Source organism: Cavia porcellus, unplaced genomic scaffold (assembly GCF_034190915.1).
Source record: "Cavia porcellus strain 051 isolate PalLab524CR breed Dunkin Hartley unplaced genomic scaffold, mCavPor4.1 scaffold_18, whole genome shotgun sequence".
NCBI classification, from domain to species: Eukaryota; Metazoa; Chordata; class Mammalia; order Rodentia; family Caviidae; genus Cavia; species Cavia porcellus.
In genome coordinates this window covers 10,261,528-10,275,960 of record NW_026947501.1, presented here as the reverse complement: position 1 = coordinate 10,275,960, position 14,433 = coordinate 10,261,528, and the positions used below count along the sequence as shown (strand labels likewise).

Here is a 14,433-nt window from a genome sequence, read left to right as displayed (position 1 = left end):
AATTGTTCATTTCATTACCACCCTAACTCCCAACAATTCCACAACATTTACTCCTCTGGTTAAGCTTTGGGTGAAACTGAAGCTCAACGCTTCTCCTAAAACCGCATGTTAAAACAGCTAGCTGGTTTATGGACTTTGTTATGCTGATTTATGCCCAAGCTCGCTCCCTGACCATCTGGTAACTGCGGATGCCATGCTGTGGCAATTCGGCAACTTTCGCTTACCTACTGTGGTGGTTTTGCTCTTGGTTATCAGGACCTTCCCTCCCTTTCAATTGCTCCTCTCTTTTCCTCCCTGCTCCCCTCCCTTTGTGTCTGTCTTTTATAGGGGTGTGTCATATTCTACCCAGGAGTTCTATAAGTTTATAGAGTAAGAAGGTGGGAAGGTGAGCGTGTCTGCATCGTATTTCCCAGGTTTCCACCTGAAAGATCACGCTTTACCCTGAATTATCAACAGTTTGGAGTCTGTCATTGTGGATATCACTGTAACCTTGGAATAAGTGATTATTAAAACATTTGTATGGTTCTATATGTGCGAGTATGTGTTCATACTGAATAAAGAGAGGGTTGCAGTTTTCAAAAACAAACAGCATGAGGTCTGAGAAAATTGTTCCCAATAAATAGTAGTAATCAGTGACATGAACTTTCATCAAAACAACTAAATTAATTACCAAATAAAAAATTCAAAACCTTAGAAGTAGCAGAGGAGTTACTATGATTTTTAGACGTCAAAAATGAAAACTGAAATGACTATAATTTTCTCCTGCTTTCTCCTGCCTGTAGCTCTATCTCTAAACTCACTAATTACCAATGTTTTTAAAGAATGTTAAGTAAAGAAAGATTAGGATTTTGTGGATTTTTTAATTAGTGACACTAGGAACACATTGCCTGATATCAAATGAATGCTTGTTGAATGAGTAAATAAATGCAGTTCTCAACTCAATCAGAGTGAGATGGCTGAAAGACATTAAATGATGTGAGCATCCTTCATGCACTTAATTTCCTTCATGAATTCTACATACAAGAAGAAACAGGAGAAATACCATTTATGTCCAACAGTAACAGTTAACAAGAGAAATACCATTCACATCCAACAGTAACTGTCAATATTAATAATCCTATGAAATTATCCATCTCAAAATCCAACTTTTAAAAGTGCCATCCAGAGAAGCAGTGGAGTAACATTTTAATTCACAAGGCCTCACACTTTTCTAACCAAATTAGGTACCAAATAAGAAATAACTAAGTTTGTGATATTGGTTTTGAAAAACTGTGTATTTGATTCCTTGCAGTGGTTTATTCAGAGAAATGTTCCATGGAAGTGAAAAAAGGTCTTTGAAAGAGCACTGCAGACAATCATAATTCAAGGTCACTGATTTTGCTTTGTATTTTGGTTCAGCACAAGTGGTTTCATGGGGAAACAGAACTTCATTTATATTCTGTTATTCCGTTAAAAAAGACAAGCATGCCTGCGTTAGGGCTGGAACACGGCGCAAGGTCCTCTTCATACCTGACACCACACAGGGAGTCGGGCATGAGGGACCACTGCAGTCAGGCAAGCAGCCCAAGTGACAGTCATTCTTTTAAGCATCTCTCTAGCAGCCAGGACAGCCAGCCCACTTACCTTACTTCACACTCTTAGACATGTCACAGGAAATGATTTTCAGCTATACTGAGAAACTTTTAAAGAGCAGAAATTAATGTCCAGGGCTAAGTACATTCAAAGAAACACAACATACAATGGGTAACGTTATGCTGGCTTCCATTCCCTAGTGTCACAGCCAATCAAACTCAGGTACGTCTTTTTTGTCTCAGCCCTGCTCTAGATTAAAACAGCCTGGATTTCCAGTGAGCAACCTGTTTTCTAGAGAAAATAAGTAGCACATAAATAATTAGCTTGCAGACAAGAGATCCAAGCCAGTACATGTAATAACCATTATTACCATCAATCCTCAAAATCATCTCAGAAGACAGCTGTTATTCCTATTTCATAAATGAAGAAAACAAGGCTTTAAATACTGCCTGAACTCTATTTATAGACATATGTTATCCAACTTTGACTATTATAAACTTGCAAAGAATAAAGAGAAAATCTTGTTCAGATCTGTTGGTCTGATATAATTTTGACCTCAAAAGGAAAACAATTATTTCATTCAAGGGAATACTATATAGGAGTGAGTTTAATGAAATAACGGTAACAGATTTCTACCTAGAAATATAACTTGGATTTTTCTTCTTGTACTAGGGACTGAACTCATGACCTCATGCTTGCTAGGCAGGTGCTTATTATCACTGAACTAAATACCCAGCTAAATTGGATTTCTAATAAAGAAATTATTAGAGTTTAAAAAAGCAAATGCAAAGTATTTTAAGTAAAAACATGTTTCATGAGGAGTTACCACAAATATGCGACAGAAAGAGATATTATTTGATGAAAAATGAACACGAGAGGAGCCACAAGTTAACTCTCAATAATCAGGATGATTAAGGCACTTTAATCATATGTGCCACAGTATCCTTGATGAGATAAAGAAGAAGAAAATGCAGTGAGTCTGGGGGTGGGTGCGTGCGTCAAAGAGAAGCACAAGAATGTAAACAGAAAATGAATGCTGAGCATGTCCAGGGATCTATCAGGAAACCACTGAACCAAAGCACCATGAGAAGAGACGCACAGGACGGATGGGTAAGGAAGTGCACCAAGGTGAGACCACAAGATCAGCACCCACAGGCTGGCAGCGGCTGTGGATGGGGCAGGGCTCCCGGGTAGGTTGGGAAGGAATCACAGGGAAGACCAGGAGAGAAAAGACGGATGCCGGCTCACTGAGGACAAGGACCTGGCCCCTGTGTTCATTCACAGTGCCTGACTGACAGCTGTGCGGATGAGAAACTGCTCGTTCAATGACTACCGCCATGCTGGAGGGGTCGAGCCTCAGGCAGCTTCAGATGTCTAGAAGCGAGCTGGAAATTTTTGCCTAGGCTCTGTAAAGAGGCTGTCTTGGTTACTTTTTTCTAGCTGATGGGACAAAATACCCAACACCCAAAATGAAGGGAGGAAAGGTTTATTTAGCTCACTGTAGTGGAGGTTTCAGTCCATAATCAGCTGGCTCCAAGGTGGGGTGGCCTGGCACTGAGACAGCACTTCCAGGCAGCGGCCAGAGAAAAAGGAGGAAAACCAAGCCTCTTCCCCTCCCTTAGAGTGTAGGCAGGCCACCTCCGCACCTGAGGGCAGGTGCGCACTCACAAAATCTCCTTTCCCTCCTTTGCACAGGATGAGGACGTTTACAAAGAACCCAGGCTCCCTGCTGAGTCTCTCAGTTAAACTTCTAAATGGCTCAAGTTGAAGCAATGTATCAACCATAGCAGAGGTCAAGGTTGGAGACACAGATTTGGAAGTTACCAAACTCACACCCACTCCCCTTCCTCTTTAGCACTCTCAGCAATCTCTGCACCCCTGCATTGCCTTCTCTCCTTTGTGGCCACCTTTAAACTGGCATCATGGATTACACTTTTCCTGACTGTCAGATACCCTGGAGCACTGTTCCTGTAACTCACCTCTTCTCCTGAGGCATGCCAGCTCCCTCACTAACCCAAGAAGATAAGCAATGCCGTGAAAGGACAATGGGCCTTTCCTCCAATGATGAGTATAATGGGTTGGGCAATTCTTCTTCGCTCAGGATAATTACCTGAAATGTTATAACTCTGTGTATACTGAAACAATAGATTTGGTAAAATTAGTTAAATCTTAATACTTGGAGACAGCATATTTTAACAAAACTATGTAAAATAATTTGTTTTGAAGAAGGATTTACTATCTAAGACAATTCCAGAGGGACAGTTCTTTCTCACATAATAAAAAACTAAAACAAAATTTATTTAATGCCTCTTTTCAAAAAGTATCACATGTTTATATACTTGACTACATGCAGATTAAATTAAAACATGCATTAAAATATTTTATAGCCAGTATAATTTTAAATGTTTGACATTTTTTTTTTCCAAAAAGTATTATTCAATGGTAATTACAAAATCCTAATGTTGGGGCTGTGGATATAGCTCAGTGGCACAGCACCTGCCTGGCAAGTGCAAGGTCATGAGTTTCGTTTCCTGGTACAAAAAATAATCCTAACGTTGTACAGTTTGGATCACTCATTTCTCAAAGTATGGCAAAGCACTGGCATTTACCTGAAGTGAAGGAAGGCTGCAGGCACAAAGCTGTGGATCAAGCTGGAATTCCCCCTGCACTGAGCAGCTACAGCTGCAGAGCTCACAATGGGGAGCAGACAAGCAGCAGGGGAGAGGACACCCAGGTTCTCTAGGCACCACGATGTAGCAGTGGGATAGAGGGACGCAGGTCAGGCATGCTGCCCCAATTCAAGGCAGAGGCAAGGAGGACTGAAAAGAAGAGCCTGTCCTTCCCAAGGCCTCAGGCAACATGTGAGGCCCAGGAGCAAGCCCAGTGTTGAGGAAAGTGGCTAACAAGAGCACGACATAGTTCCAATTACTAGAGAGCCTGGGAGGCCTGGAGAGGAGCATCCTCTAGAAGCCCCCATTTATGCACTGGAAGTGGGGAGGAGTACGAGAGCCCTTAGGTGCAAAGCTGGGGCTGGGGAGGGCTACGGCTGTCTCACACAGGGCAGTCTGGGGAGCCGAGCCAGAGCACAGTCTGCACAGAGAGGATGCAGAGACTCAGCTACAGCCTGTCATGTGAGCGCTGCAGAGGCCAGGGAAAAACAGCTGTCACAAACTCATACAGTGACGGCTTCTGTATTCCTGCTATAGCATACAGAACACTCACCAAAATGTTTAAAGTTTTCCAAGTCCTCTTCAAATATACATAGACAAATGAGGTGAATTATTCATGGTAAGAATGTGCTTATTGTTGCCTTCGTTTTGCCATTTCTATATCTTTTCTGTATTAGCTAAAAATCAACATAAGTTTTGCTTTAAAATAACCAATTTTAAAGCACTGGTCTCAGTAAGTACGAATTAGTACTTGTAAAAGCAAGAAAAGCAAAATCCTTAGTTGCTTACACAATGGTCACTGTCCCGTCATCAGCATCTCACTATAGAGGAGCAGTCCCAATTTCATTTAAATGACTCTGCACCTCTGTTGTCCCAATTTTTAAAGTGGTGAGATGCCAATGATATTATTTCAAATGATTTTGACACACTGGGTCACTAGTGCAGCCTGAAAACGCTTCTTATGTAAGATAGGATTTGGCCTTGCCTTAAAAAAGAGATCTGACTTCTGCCCACTCCTTCTAAGGAATACTCTTGAATGCCTTGGCTGATAGGAATGCCTGCTCGCCTCAGGGTCTTGAGTTACACAACAGTTTAGCAATATGACTTAGGGTAGAGGCTGACCACGTCCATGCAGACTCTGGGGTAAAGGCTGGTCTGCCAGAGAAACCAACCATAAAACTTTGGATCACATAGTATCAGCAGATCTGGAAGACGATAACAAATATGTGGAGTCAATCACACGTACCAGGAGAAACTCTAAAAATTGAAATTTGGGTAAGCTCTGTGGTTATCAGCACTGAGAATGGGTCACGCATCAATACTACATGAATAATGCACTCTGACTGCATGAAAAACAGCAATCAAAATTCTGCATTTCAAACTCCTGATCTCTGTCCTGTACATCTTTTTCTTTGGCTAAAGCTAACCTACCCTTTTATTGTAATAAGCAATTAACTGCAAGCTTACTAGCTGTTGTTGAGTTTTCTCTTTCTAGCTGGTTATCAAAACTGAGGGTGGTTTGCGGAACTTCTAAACTTGTAGTTGGTGCTAGAGATCCAAGGGCAATCTTCATAGCTACTGTGCCCTCTTAACAATACAGGTGGGCCTAAAAACTCCCCAAAGAAAACCTATTCAATGATGCAAGCACATGTAAACATCACCAAAAAGTCATGAAACTTCAGTGTACTTACAGGCTCCCGAACAACTCCCAAGAACAAATTCTCTAAGCCTCTTGAGTGTGTGTTATGAGATGCACAAATGCATATTTAAAATAACAAGGAAATTTTTTCAAATATGATAAAATTGAATACTATTAGTTCTTTTATCTTTTTAAAGATAGTACAATCCAACAGAACAGAGCCAATCAGAACAATGCAGGAAAACTGGTATAGAACTTCAAAGCAAGATACCAGAAAAACAACAATAGCTACCATGGTATAGCTTGTTATCGTCACAATAGTTGTCGAATCCATCAGGTAGAGCAAAATCAAACCAAAACAAAATAGAACAAAACCAATCAAAACAGAATACCGAATAAAGCAAAATAATTAATTAGAGCAAAGCAAAACAGTGAGAACAATATTGGACTTCAAAGACAAGATAGAAGGAAATCCACCATATTTGCTATTTATATGGTCATCCTCCCAAGAGATGCTCAAACCGCTGGCCCCAGGCATGCAAAATCAACCAGACAACACAAACATTTAGTTGCTTTATGTACCTTAGTTGCTATCAACCCAGCCTGTGCTCCGAGCCAGCAGGCTGCTTGGAGAGGGTGGGGAGTTGAGCAGGCTCACGGGAGCTATCTGACTCTTCTCTCCCTGGACCCTGTGCAGCTTGCTTGGCTTACCAGCAAGGCCAGCTAGTTCAGATACCACTCACTAGTTCTGAAAAAATTAACTCAGAATCTGAAGTTCACTTTTGATTTATATCTGTTCCAAAACTAGAAAGAATTTTGTATTGTACACAGAATTTAGGAACTTTTACTTTAAAAAATGTTAAATTTTCCTTCAACATTTGGGTCCTAAAATCCATTTACAGTAGTCCCCATTATTCATGGTTTTACTTTCCACTGTTCCAGTTACCCATGGCCAATCTTGATTCAAAATATTAAGTGGAAAAGTTCCAAAAATAAACAACCTCATAAGTTTTACACTGCCTGCCACCCTTGAGCAGTAAGATGAAACCTCACACTGTCCTTCCTGGAACACAAATCAGTCATCTTTTTGTCCAGTGCCTCCATGTTGCACAACTATACACTTGTTAGACTTTTCAGTTATCAGATCAATCGCAATGCTGCAGTCCTGGTGTTCAAATGATCCTGAGGTAGCCATCTAATGCTTTGTCACAATGCTCATGGCATTCACTGTGCTTTATCTCAGCACACAGGAACTGTATCATTTCCCATCATCACAAAAAAGTTGGGTACGCTACAAAATTAGGGAGACAAAATTCATATATTAGAGTATGTGAGCTGTAATTGACCTACTTAAATTTTTAATCTCTTATTGTATTTAATTTATAAACTAGGTCTTAGCAGAAGTATACATGTAGAGTAATAAAAAATCGAACAGGCTGCAGAATGATCAAAAATAAAGAACAAAAATCCTTTTTTGAGCTTTAGAAATTTTTGTGACATGGGTAAATTGCCTTGAAAACATCGTAGCTAGAATTAAATCTGCTAAAGGAAATAATTTTCCAGAATCTAATAATACCTTGTTTCAGACCCAGCAAACTGGCTAGTCTGCCTCTTGACCTGGTGTTCTCAATGGACTTGTAACATTATGAAGCCACTTCAGCTTCTGTGATTTAACTTCAGTCCCCCTCATCTCTCCCAAAGACTATGAACTCCTTAGTCCTGCTTAACCTCAGTGGAGCACTTCCTGGGTTTCTAAACTGAGCCTCCTTATTTGCAAAACTATTCTGCACTTAAATAAAACTGTCTACGCTTCCATTTTAGCCTCACTGATGATGTCTTGGTTTATAACAGGAAAAAGAAAACAGAGTTCAGGGTTGGGTACGATCTGCAGTTTCAGGTACCCACTGAGTGTCACAGACCATATCCTCTGCTGATGAAGTATACTACTACAATGATCTACTCCTAAAACTCAGCAAATAGTAATATATATAAAGGTCATGATGCCTTAATTTGCTTAAGATATGTGTGTCCTAAATAGATAAATTAAGATGTTATTATACATATTACTCATTGTGCAAAGGTTAAACAGATCTTCATGACTGATTATCTTCTTTTTCGAGCTCCTATAGTTATTAACGTCTACATTCACCCCGTCCTATTCACATACACTTTTCAAACCAGTCATATCCTCAACACGTAAGGTTTATTATGAATACAGAACCTCAGGCCCAACTCAGCCCTAGAGCTCACCTTTTAAAAAGATTCCCACGTGACTACATGGCCACAAGAAGAGAAGCCTGACAGGGTGAGAAGTCCTGATTGTAATCACTCACTCCTGCACTTAATCCTGCTGCCTTTACTGTTCTACAAGGTTTATTCTATGTCTTTACTTCATGTCACCACGAGAGACTGAAATTTTCTAAGTAGGGGCTGACATGATCACTAAAACCTTCACTAGATGAGATCCACATCACTGAGATCTCATCCTTTGGCACTTAAACCTGTGTGCCCATGTTTATTACACTCAATTTGTATTATAAAAGAAATTTGTAAAAATCTCCTTAAAATAGTGAGTCCTCCAAGTGTATTTAACATAGGATTCAATTCAAAAAATGAAACCCTCACTTTACTCAATGCTTTTAAAAATACATAAATTATGTAAATGTGAATTCTTGAAGTGGGAGCATTTCATTTTTCTTTAAGAAATAGATTCTCCAAAGAAATAGGTCATTTAGCTTCTGTAAGCTCCTCTCGTGTTATTTTGAGTGCAATGAGTAAAGGCTGAACAGAACACGGAAATTCTGGAGAGATATTTTCCCTCTGATCAGTCATTTTTAGAAGCCATTAATCAGACTGATTCTCAAAGGGATTTCTTTTGGTTAAAATTAGAGACAGAGATGTCATATACGGATATGATATTCTAAGATTTTATTTAAATACTTGGTTTTGTATCATCCACACCTCTTCTTTCTCTCAGGATTCCTTTAAAATCTTTGTCTCACAGTTTCTCATATAGACAGATTATAATCTAATTATGTGTATAATTTTATTTGGTACTCAATGTTATTCATACATTTATTTATAAACATAAGTGACTAGATGATGAAAGCATCTCATCTAGATTCTGGTGCTGGCCCTGTAGTGCTCATAAGCACAGCTGCTAAAAAGTACACCCATGAGATACAGGCCAAGTAAATTCCACAGAAACAGCTTCTTCCTAAGTCAAATGAGTAACATGCATCCAAAAAGTCTCAAGACCTGACCAGCCTCTGCCTCTGCACACATCACTGTTTTCAGCAAGGACCAGAAATCAAACTCACCAGGTGCTAAAGGCTGAATATGGGGACTGGATGCTAAGAGTCACCTGTAGTCGATTCCGTATCGCAGCACCAAGCGCAGATGTGCTGAGAACAGCGAGGAGATGAGACTTCCCTGGGCCGCGCTCCTTGTAGAGTGGCGGGATGCTCAGCCATGCTTTTCAAATTGGCCCTCCCTCCCTCCCTCCCTTTAGTGCCTGAAACATGGGTGTGTTTGAGGTGACCTATATACAGTACTTCTCTTGTACCCTCAAGGATCTTACAATCTGCATCAGGAAGGAAAGCCAATTTAGAGAAAGACCTGACAAATGCTACTACCTAGTGAGAATGGCATGGTAAATTATAAGGGAAAGACTACAAATGAGAAAGAAGTCATTTTTAAAAATGGTTGGGGAGGGGTCTTGGCGTAGTCAAAGCATAAACAATTCCTCCTTAACAGAACATCCTAAAAATGCTTAGCTGTCATCACAGACAAGGGTAAGTCCTAAAGCCACCACCCGCTGAAGCCACACGTACACCTCCCACTCCTTCAGTAGTTATAGAACCCCACACCTGTTACCTAAGAATGCTTAGAGCTTCTTACTACCATATCAAAGTTACTCTAACTTACTTAACATTTACAGGTGGCCAAGACATTCCTCCACTTACAGGAAAAAGGGGCGTCGTCCAGGAGCTGTTGAACACAAGTGACTAACAGGAGAAACATGAGGCAAACAGGATCCTTTAGGAGGACATCAGAACCAGTCACTTTCGGGAACTCACAGGAGTGCGGGGGGAGGAGGCTGAATTAGGGAAACTGCGGACGCTTGCTTGTTCTCTCCACACCCCACACACGTAACAGCCTTCTTCTGGATCCACAAGTTCCACATTCATATATTCAAACAACTTGGGCAGAAAATACTTGAGGAAAAACCCACCTTTATATTGAGTAAATGCAGATTTTTTTTCTTAGTATTCCATAAACAAAACAGTATAAAACTCTATGTAATTGACATTGTAGCTGGAGATTTAGCTCAGTGGCATAAGCACCTGCCTGGCAAGTGCAAGGTGTCTTAAGTCTGATTCCCAGTACCCCAAAACAAATCAGTTAAATAAATAATTGACATTATTTTAGACATTACAAGTAATCTATAGATAATTTACAGTTTTTGGAAGGATGTACCCAGGGTATATGCAAATACTTGAGCATCCTCAGATCTTGAGATCCTTAGGAGACCCTACAGCTAACCCCTGTGGATAATGAGAGATGATTGCACCCTCCAGATGTTCCTGCCAGGTGAGGATTCAGAATGCACATTTTAATAATGAAATCACAAGTTCAGCAAGTGATCACATTAAGACACTTGCTGTGAATAGTAGTAACTAGGTTTGAATACAGGTGAATTGGCAGCATCATGTCTGGAAGCAGAAAGCCAGAAGGGCCTCAACTTCCTTGCACAACCTGATAGTTACCGGCTAAGTGACCCTAGCCATTGGGATCACGCTCTGTGAAATGCACATAATCACATGACTTACTTCATAGAGACCTAAGATTTATATAAGCTGAAGTGTAGAAAGTGCCTACTGTATTCCCGGCAAAGCATTCCGCAATGGCCAAATTTCAAGTTTACTGACTCAGACAAGCCAAGGGACCTGACCAAGGAGCCATTTCCAGCAAAGACTATTCTGCAGGTAGAAAGAGGGAACTGTTTGTGTCCTAACAAGAGCTACTGCGGGAGTAGGGGAAGGAAGAGAAAAAGACCCAGGCTGCATTCTAGGCGCAGGAGTGGGAGTGGAGAGAACCAAAGCGCCCACAGCTGCCACCCCCGCTGAGCCAGTTATCCTGAGCATTACTGGACGTGCATGCGACACTAGGTATCACCCCGCCACACCTGCCTCTGTGGAAAGCTGGTGTGCGCAGTCTGAGAGGCTGCTGCCATTGCTAAGGGAGGAAGAGGAGGTATTTGGCAGATGTCTGGCAGTTTCCTCTCGTGGTCCTCAAAATGACAGCTGCCCTTGTGAAGTGTGAAGCGGTTCAACAAGAGTTGGTGATTACAGGAGTCATCTGCTTTAAACTACACAGAAAAATTAAACAGCCATAGATATGTCTGTGTTTTTTGAAGTGGAGGACGTCAGAAATAGTTATGTACTGAGACCAAAAATCAGTTTGCAATAATTGGCCCTGTACCTTCTCAGGAAAAGATCCGTGTTTGATTTACTTAGTTCTCCTTCCCTCCTTTGCTCTTTCAGCAAAGAAAAGCCATAAACTTTGAACCAAAATTTTGTAAAAGCCAGATGCTATAACTTGAAAAATTACTGTTTGATTTCTCCTTTTATAAGTGTATTCATTTTGATTGTCTAATAAAATGGATGCTTCTAATAATCTTTATGTCCTACAAATTTGTCTTTTAAAAAGTCCTCAATTGGACAAGGATACAGTTCAGTGGCAGAAGCGCCTGCCTGGCAAGCGCAAGTTTCTGAGTTCAGTCCCTGGTACCAAAAAAGCAAATAAATGGATAAAAACAAAAATCTTCAATTTTAATGTTATAAACCAAACTGTAAGATCCTTATCAACAATGACATATTTGTATACCTCTTTCTATTTATCTCAACGTGTCCAGTAGAGAATTGGGTATGAAAATACTTTGCTTTCTACCACTATCACAAATATCTGCAAGAATCAGCTTATAAACAGGAAACAGTTACTCTGGCTTGTGGTTTTTGGAGGTCCCAGTGGGCCTCACTGCTTTTGGATCTCTCACATATGTCAGAGTGAAACCACTCACTGTCTGGCTAAAACATCCAAGAGACAGGGAGAAAGGGACACAAAAAAGCACATCCCACATCCCAATGGCCAGTGACCTCCCCCTACGTCCTGTCTCTTACAGTGTCCACCACCTCCCAACAGCACCACACTGGGGACCAAAGCTTTCCCACACAGATGTTTGGGAGACCCTTAAAATGCAAACCATAAATATATACTTATTTTTGATAGTATTCTTTTCATTGTTAGGCATAATTTACATTTGGAAAAATCACCTTCTGTTATGTACATCTGAATTTTGACACTACTGTAGCCCAGTTCTATCACCTTCAAAATTCCCCTATTTGGAAATTAAAGGTACACTATAAGCAGTGTGTTTGTGTGGACATAGATTTATACATCATTTCAGTAAATACCTAGGAGTGTGTCTGCTGTCACCAAATACTCAAAACCTAAAATCTAGAGTTAACTTAGCTATTGAGTTTTTATTAAGCACCTGATTAAGCATATGCATAATCACTAAAGGAAATTGATACCAATACGTAGGAGACAGCCCAAGAGGCATGAATAAAGTAGGTAGAATTGAAGAGAGGAAATACATCTAGATCCCTTTTCCATTCTGCCCAAAACAAAGAAAAGGAGGAAACACGGTGTGTTAAGAGGGGACAGGGAATATGTGGTTTTAAGATGAATGTTTGCCCATTTCCCACTGTTATTTGTACTCTCTTCTATTACTCCTCCTCTGAATCACATTTCTTAACTTTTAAAAGACTGTTGACAAGGTAGAGACGACTTTGACCTTTGTTCAAGTGCATTCTGAGGTCTGCTCATGAGGAATCTTCTACAGAGGAGCTGATGTCATAAATGCTACAATAAACCTTGAAATGATATTCTGGGGTTTTCTGAATCAAGTAAGATACATTTCTCTTTCACTGAAATCACAGCTAAAAGGGAATCCTAACATAATCTCACTCTCCTCTCTCAGTTCACAGATTTGAAGAAAAACAAATCTTTTTTGAGAGGAGAAATGACTCACCCAAAGGCACCAGCTCTTTTGTGGTATAATCTAAGGCCAGTTTTCTCAAAAGGGGAACAAACAGAAGGGAAGACGTCACTGAGCCTTCAATATAAACATACACCTTCATTTCCTAATGGCTCCTACTGCCTGTAGCTGACATCACAGGCATTACGCTTACCCAGGGACATGAAGAGAAAAGAACACAAGAAGCAGCTATGTGGCTTTGTATGTTTAATGTACATACGTTCTTATAGCACTTCAGCAATATTGCTAATTACAGCATGCAGAATGGAATTACAAGTGGAGAGAAATGGGTCAGCTGTAGCATTGCTGGGAAACTGCATCATAGACAAATGTGCGACAAGAAGAATAACAGTGCTAGATTTCTTTTAATTTTGAAGGTAACAAAGTTTAGCAAAACTGTTAGGACTCATTTTCATCTTGGCAAACCACTACTGAAATCACTACCTGGAAGAATGTGGGGACCTCCCCAATGCATTACCCTAAAGGAAAAGAAAAAAGACACACTAGCCTGAATATCTAGTGGGATCCCAACCATGCCGTTGCTCCTGGTTGAGCTCATCACTTGTGTTCCCAAGCACAACTCCGCAGGAGCAGGAAATAAAGTGAAAGCTTTATACCACGCTCTGAATATATCTCTATAGGTACTTTGCTTTTGTTATCACTATTCAGAAAAATGCAGGTGGTAATACAATCTTGTAGGCAAGTGGTACATATTTGTTTCAAACTTTAAAAATTAAATTACAAATGTCTGTATGTATTAGGTCCCAGAACTAAGGTGGACGTGACCAAGCAACTGTGGGAAATACTGGTGATAAGTTTTTAAAGTATAACTAGTTTTTTATATCTAAGTCTTAAGTCCTTGGATCTTTTTATATTAAGATGCTGAAAAATTAAAATAATTGATTACAAGGTAATTAGCAAAAATAGTTAAAAGGATAGTAATTAGCAGTATTGTCATTCTGTACTGAGTTCGTTACCCTAGTAACCAAGACCAACCACATAGTTATAGATTAACTGACTGCATCGTTATGCTGTTCTGTACGCATTACCCCCCAAGTAACCTGTGTGCTATGTCAACCTTTGTTCCCCTTGTAACAGACAAATGATGCTGTGTCAACCATTGTTCCCTTTATGAGACACAAATGTTCCTGGAATTGGCAGACCAAGGGCTATGAATTGGCTAACCACCACTGTGCAATGCCTCTGACCTCAAGCTAAAGGGAACAAAGGCCCACCTTGTTTCTGTTTCTCATCGCTATGTACTTAATGATCAATGAGCTAATCAGAAATGAACTATAAAAATCAGTCAAAATTCTAACTCAGTTTCACAGCTTTGCAAATTCCATCTGCACTAAAATAAAAGCACTTCTTTTAAAAAAGACGTCTTGCCCCGTTTATCATCTCAGGGATCTTGCCCCGTTTTTCATCATGGGGCCTTGTTTTTTGGGTGG

General features: G+C 40.2%; 1 protein-coding gene across 14 annotated transcripts in view; it reads right to left on the bottom strand.

The window, feature by feature from the left end:
- Eml6 (EMAP like 6) overlaps positions 1-14,433 on the bottom strand; it is a 316,759-nt gene that overhangs the window by 207,604 nt on the left and 94,722 nt on the right. The gene's annotated exons all lie outside the window — the stretch shown is intronic.